Source organism: Gobio gobio (genome assembly GCF_949357685.1).
Source record: "Gobio gobio genome assembly, chromosome: 10".
Classification (NCBI taxonomy): Eukaryota; Metazoa; Chordata; class Actinopteri; order Cypriniformes; family Gobionidae; genus Gobio; species Gobio gobio.
In genome coordinates, this window is record NC_137116.1 from 57,958,991 (window position 1) to 57,965,630 (window position 6,640).

Here is a 6,640-nt window from a genome sequence, read left to right on the forward strand (position 1 = left end):
TGTGCATGCCATTACAAAAAAGGGCTCACAGCCTGTGTACAAATCAAGCAAACCCGCAGTAAATAAACAATCTTCAAAGTCAATGAGAGGACACACAAAAACCTGTGGAAAATGCGGACGCATTCACATGCCAAGACAGTGCCCAGCCTATAATGAAGTTTGTAAAAAATGTGGCAAAAAGAACCATTTTGCGATTGTGTGCAAATCCAAAGCTAAAATGGACACGCTTGACATGGACACTGAGCTATCTGGAGTAGACCCACTGTTTGTCGGTACTGTAGTTCACTCAAACACGCCTGACACAGGCTGGCACACAAATCTGCGCATGGCAGGCACAATTGTCAACTTCAAGCTTGACACGGGTGCTGAAGCGAACGTCATTCCAAAGAAAATCATTGATCAGCTTCAGATTCCTGTGAAAATCAAAAAGACAAACACAGTGCTTGTATCGTATGGAGGCACTCGCATCAAACCAGAAGGTGTTGTTAACCTCCATGTGCAGGCTAAAGATATAATGACTGACATGATGTTCTTTGTGACCTCAGCATCAGATATAGCTTTACTTGGGAGACAGGCATGTGTGCAGTTGGACCTCATAAGAAAAGTAGAGGCCCTGACATCATCATCGCCCACCACAAAAACGGAGCTCCTCACCCGCTATGCATCAGTGTTTCAAGGTTTGGGCCAGTTTCCAGGATTGCACCATATTCACACTGACCCTACTGTTCCTCCTGTGATACATGGCTGCAGGAAGATTCCATATGCAGTCCATGACCGACTCCGAGAGACGTTGGATGAACTGGTGAAAAAGGGTGTGATAAGCAAAGTGTCTAAGCCTACTGCATGGGTTAGCAGTCTGTGCATCACAGAGAAGAAAAACGGCGCACTGAGAGTCTGCCTGGACCCTAGAGACCTAAACAGGGCCATACTCCGTCAGCACTACAACATACCCACCCTGGAGGACATACGGAGTAAGTTAGCTGGCAAAAAGTTGTTTACCATCCTGGACGAGAAGGACGGCTATTGGCAGGTGAAGCTAGATGAGGAGTCAGCAGACCTGTGTGCTTTCAACACGCCATGGGGCAGGTATCGGTTTCATCGCATGCCTTTTGGCATCAAGTCAGCAAGCGAGGTATTTCAGAGTTTGAACTCAGAGAGCTTTGGTGACATTGAAGGCGTTTTCATGGTGGCCGACGACATGATCATAGCGGCATCCACCAAGACAGAGCATGATACCATCCTAGAAAAGGTGATGAACAGAGCAGAGAGTCTCAGTGTCAAGTTTAACAAAGATAAGCTGCAGTATATGGTCAAGGAGGTGACATACCTAGGCCATGTCATCACATCAGATGGAATGAAACCTGACGAATCAAAGGTATCGGCAATAGTGCAGCTTCCTCCCCCCACTGACAGAAAGGCACTTCAGCGTCTGCTGGGGATGACACGCTATCTGTCACTGTATTATTTTTCTGTTTTCATAAATAACAAATTCATGCAAAATTACAAACAATATCTGTAAATTAACAACTGTAATACAATATTTAGCTCATTATATTAAAGGTTTATGTTTGTGTCCATACTAACAATTTAACATTATTCTTTGTCATTTTAAAGTAAATCTTATTAGTTTTATATTTACACTGTAAAAATAAAAACCTAAAAAAAACAGCAGCTACAGCTGCAAAACAAAAACCGTAAAATAAGTCAAATATCTTAAGTCAAATAAAGTTAAAAAACTTCACAGAAATGTACATTAAACGTTTTAGAGAAAACACTTAGTTTACAGATTTTTCCTTATTTAAATTAAGATATTTTACTTTAATTTTCTGTTTTACAGTGAAGGTGTATTTTTACATTCAAACTGGTTTTACATTCAATTCTGGATACAAATATAACAAAATATATAGCAAACTAAATATCAAACAATAATTGTTTTTAAAGAGTACAAATCTGCACTGCTCTCCAGGTTGAAACTTCCAGGCCTCTGCCCACACCACAAAACACCATTTGACCAATTAATCAAATATAACAGCAAATAAAAATAAATATACACATTTTCTAACTGTTGTTTAAAACAAGTTTTTTTCTATATTTGCAAGGCTATTTGCTGTCTTTCCGTGTTCTTTTGAGCGTGATTGGTCAATCTGAACGTCATCCAGAAATCTGGCCAATGACAGTGCGCGCCTTCAGTTTGAATTATACACCCGTTGCCGTTGGAGTTGCTCGTGGCTCGCGGGGACGCGATGCGATCGCGGCTTCTAATCTTCAACAGGACGGCTTCTTCTGTCCATTAATGGCATTGCATGGATCATTTTAAACCTGTTAAAATCTTATTTTGGACGAATTTTGATTGTGGGATGTCAACTGAGAGAACAGACTAAGTTTCCAATGGCGGACAGCAGACGGCAGAAGGTAACGTAAATCCTTTTATATTTTTTCTACTGCTTATCAAGATATAACGTTAGTGCATTAAAGTCATATGCTAATCGTGATTAACTTACATATTCTGTTTCTGTGTTTTGTTGTAATATTGTTAAGATAGGGCTGAGTGTTATGGCGATCTGATGATACTGACTATTGTTAGCGATTTTGCTGTAAACGTTAACATTACCTTTTTATATTGCGGAATGGGAATATAGCGTATATAACGCAGCACTGACTGTACTAAAACTTTTTGACATTTTGACAAGGAAACATGCATGAATGTAGAATAATGAGCGGGACATGCATGTGTTAAAATAAGCCTCTCTCAGACAGCAGGCGATCCCGAAATCAATTATCTTTCTGTAAAATGCACAGTTATCTCAGAAACCTTGTCATGTGAGGTATTCACTTGATTTAAACTGTCAGTTATGTCTTAAGTAAGTTAAACAGTTCAAGTTAACGTGGGGAAACCCGGATGCGTGTCATTCTGTGCATCCGTTCTTAAAGGGGCTGCAGCTTTGTCATAATTTTAATAAAACAAAAGAATAGTGAAGACCTTCTGCTTCTTTAAGAATCATGTGATATTAATTAATTGAATATCATACAGTGAAGACTTTTAAAGCAGTATTATTCTGTAGCATTTTAATAAAATATCCATCAAAATAAATATATTGTGATATATATTGTTATTGTAAAATAAAATTTCTCATGTATGTATAATTATATGGTCATAATGCCCATCCCTACTGTCAGCTAGTTTTAAGATCAAGCTTGTCATAAAATGTAACAGAGCTTTGGAATGAATAATCTGAGATCATGTACACTCATTCAGCAGAGAGGACAGGAAAACACCATACTTGGACTCTGAAGAATTATAGGCAAACCAGGATTTTGGATCTACTGTAAAGTTTTTGTATGGGCCTGGTGAGTATGTTTTGCAAGTCCATGTCCGTAAGTTGATAATTAATATTAATGTTTTATCAAACAAATTAATATTCATTTGTGTGTGTGCATGTTTCTTCCCCCCTCATGATCCAGAAGTTTTGGATCCATGATCCTGAAGAACTTTTACAGATGTTGACCCTGAATGTGTAAAAGGTAATCTTAAAAATGTTGTCATTATTTTAATGTTCTCTGTTTTTTTCTGTAATGTAGACATATGCATTTTCTGTGAAGTTGCTTTGAAACAATATCAGGGTTTTTCCTACATTGAAAATTTTTTGCCGGCCGCCAAAACAAATTTTTGTCCCGCCAAAGCCTTATTTGTTGAGTTATTGTGATTTATGATTGATGTAGTAGATAACTGCTGCGCTTGCGTTAACTGAGTGACAGAGAGAACGATCAGAGCTCATCCCTCGCTCGCACTCTCTCTGTCTTCAAAATAAGCATTCTTAGCTTTCTACTGTTTCACATTTTACGTTAATCAAAATCAAAAGGTCGGAAGACCGAATCCATGTTGCACGTGGCGCTATCAGACGTCTTCCTTTAATTACCGCTGGGTGTGAAATGCGCTCAAAAAACATTGACTGATTCTCTGACCAGCTGACATAAAGCATACTTTAAATAAACAGGAAACAAATCCTATCCGGTTATGAAGTGTTTTCTGTGTCTTGACAAATCTTTCGCGATTTTCTAAAGACGGGATTCGCACACAACGCGTCTGCTAATGTCCAATTCGCGACCTAATGACTCCTTTGAACCGAATCATTTTAACCAGTCCCTCCAGAAAAACGCGATTATGCGATCGCGTGATTTAACGCATAATCAGCCAAAGTCCGCATATTCATGCGGGGGCCGCATTTTTTCAAATACGCCGCACTTTCGCCGCGTAAATTGCCTATTTCCGCGTGCAAAATATGCGGGGCTATCATGATTTCATAATCCCCGCATTTTCGTTGCAAAAAAAGTCATATATATTAGCAGAAAGTTGAAAAATTTTCGTTTACTTCACACAAGAGCCGCCATTTCCGCCTATTGCCATGGGAACGTTTTGAAGTGACGTGATTACCCGACGCGAACGTCATCGAAAAGCTTCAAACCCCGTGGAGAAACCATAGATACCGGTGAAACCATGATGAAGCACAAACTCCCATTGGCCAACAAAAATAACAGCAAAAGAGCAAAGCAGTTTCCCTGTGTGCTGACTGATTTCAAAACACAGCTTTGAAGCGTTATGAATCAATGAGTCGATTCAGCGGTTTAAAGTGTTATGAATCAATGAGTTGATTCAGCGGTTTGAAGCGTTATGAATCAATGAGTCGATTCAGCGGGTTGGATCACCAAAGTCACGTATTTCAGCAGTTTGACACGCGATCCAAATCATGAATCGACTCGATGATTCATAGCATCATGATGCTGTGTTTTGAAATCAGTCATCACTATATAAGTCGTTATTTAGTTTTTTTTGCACACAATAACTATTATCGTCGCTTCATAAAGTTATTGTAGAACCACTGTAGTGAGATGGACTTTGTAACGACGTCTTTAGTAGGCTACCTTTTATGGGTCTTGAGAGTGTACATTGTGCCAATGGAGGCCTTTCTGAGCCATCGGAATTCAACTAAAATATCTTAATTTGTGTCCAACAACATAAAGGGAAGTCATTAATGACAGAATTTTCATTTTTAGGTGAACTAACCCTTTAAGAGATTGCACTTTGTGCATTGGAAGCACTCAAATGTCTGTTTTGTATAGCGACATCTGTAAAACAGGAAGTTATTTATTAATTTTTTCAGAAGTTGTAGCATATTCCTTTTGTAAAGCTACAGAACTTGATTGACTAAATGTTTTGTAAATTTGAGCCATTATTAAGGTCTTCAATAAAACAAGATGAGAACTTAAATATTCCAGCACTTTCTGTGATGTAGTGCTTTTTTCCTCTTTCTCATCAAACCGCAGTTTTTGCAAGTTCCCGCAATTTTATCGCATAAAATTGCATAAATATCCCGCATTTTTCATCGCATTTTTTAAGAAAACGTGCCACATAATCAAGGATTTTTGCCCGCAACAATCACAAAAAAAAGCTGCATTTTTCTGGAAGGACTGTTTAACGACTGGTTAGAATTGATCTGTCCAACACTGAACTCACGAATTAGTTTAATCATTTACTCAGAACAACACCTGAAATGAGAACACAAGTGTGCTTACCCACTTTAGCAAGAGTGGATAGTAAGAATTATTTTTAATTATCAACAGTCTTTCAGCTTATTTATGTGGACAATGTGTAGTAAAATAAATAGCCTAAAATCATTTAGTTTAGACTGGAGTGAGGTGAACCCAGAACAAATTTGTTGTTAGCTAGCTGATTGTATATGGCAGAAAATTAGGCTATTTGTTCATTTTTTTAATACTATTTTTTTAATATTGATATGATTACCAAAACAATTATCAGTAAATAGTGTAAAAATGAGGAACAAAAACAAACATCAAGGTATCAAAATAAGATAAGCAAAAGTTACAAACTTTCTTTGAATTTATTTCAAATTTATTGTCAGTATTGCGCTTGCAGATCAAGTGGGTAGGGTATTTTTTTTTTACCGTGCGTATGTGTGTGTGTGTATGGATGACCATGTCTGTCAGCCACCACCGAAGACCATTTTTGACCCAGGAAAAACCCTGAATATGTATTGTGAAAAGCGCTATACAAAAACATTTTAATTTGATTGTTTTACTTACTTTTATTGGCATTAACTATATATTATTAATGTATTATTTGGCAGGTCTCAAGATGTATTTTATTTTGTGAGACTTTGCTGAGGAAGTATTCTTTGGCTCAGTCTGAAAAGGCCCAGAAAAGAAACACTATGAAGAACATCACACAGAACCGTCAGAGAAAGAGACGGGTAAGTTAAGAAACCGGTTAAGCTTTTTCCCTCCAGAATGTTACTATACTCCTCTCTGAGTTTTAGTGGTTAATTCACTGTCATGTTTTGCAGTTGCTGGAGACCAGGTCCAGGGTTGCACAAACCAACACAGAACCTGTGGAAGACCGCAACTATAGACCTGATGAAGATGATGATGCTGTTGTTGATGGAAGACCAGTGTGGATGGTTAGGCTAGCTACTACAAGCCAGACTAGACTGACCCACACTACACATCACATCACCAGCCCATCATGCCAGTTTGAAAAAATGTTCAAAACTCAAACAACATTGTGTTAGAGTTGGTCACAATTATTTTATAATTATAATTTTAATATTCAATTGTTCCATTTTAT

General features: G+C 38.0%; 1 long non-coding RNA gene across 1 annotated transcript; it reads left to right on the plus strand.

Moving 5' to 3' along the window:
* The first annotated feature begins 3,409 nt into the window (after nucleotides 1–3,409).
* On the plus strand, nucleotides 3,410–6,437 carry LOC307132555. The gene is made up of 3 exons (XR_013817310.1): nucleotides 3,410–3,522; nucleotides 6,144–6,266; nucleotides 6,360–6,437. It is a non-coding gene; the product is annotated as an uncharacterized lncRNA (long non-coding RNA).
* The last annotated feature ends 203 nt before the right edge of the window (nucleotides 6,438–6,640 follow it).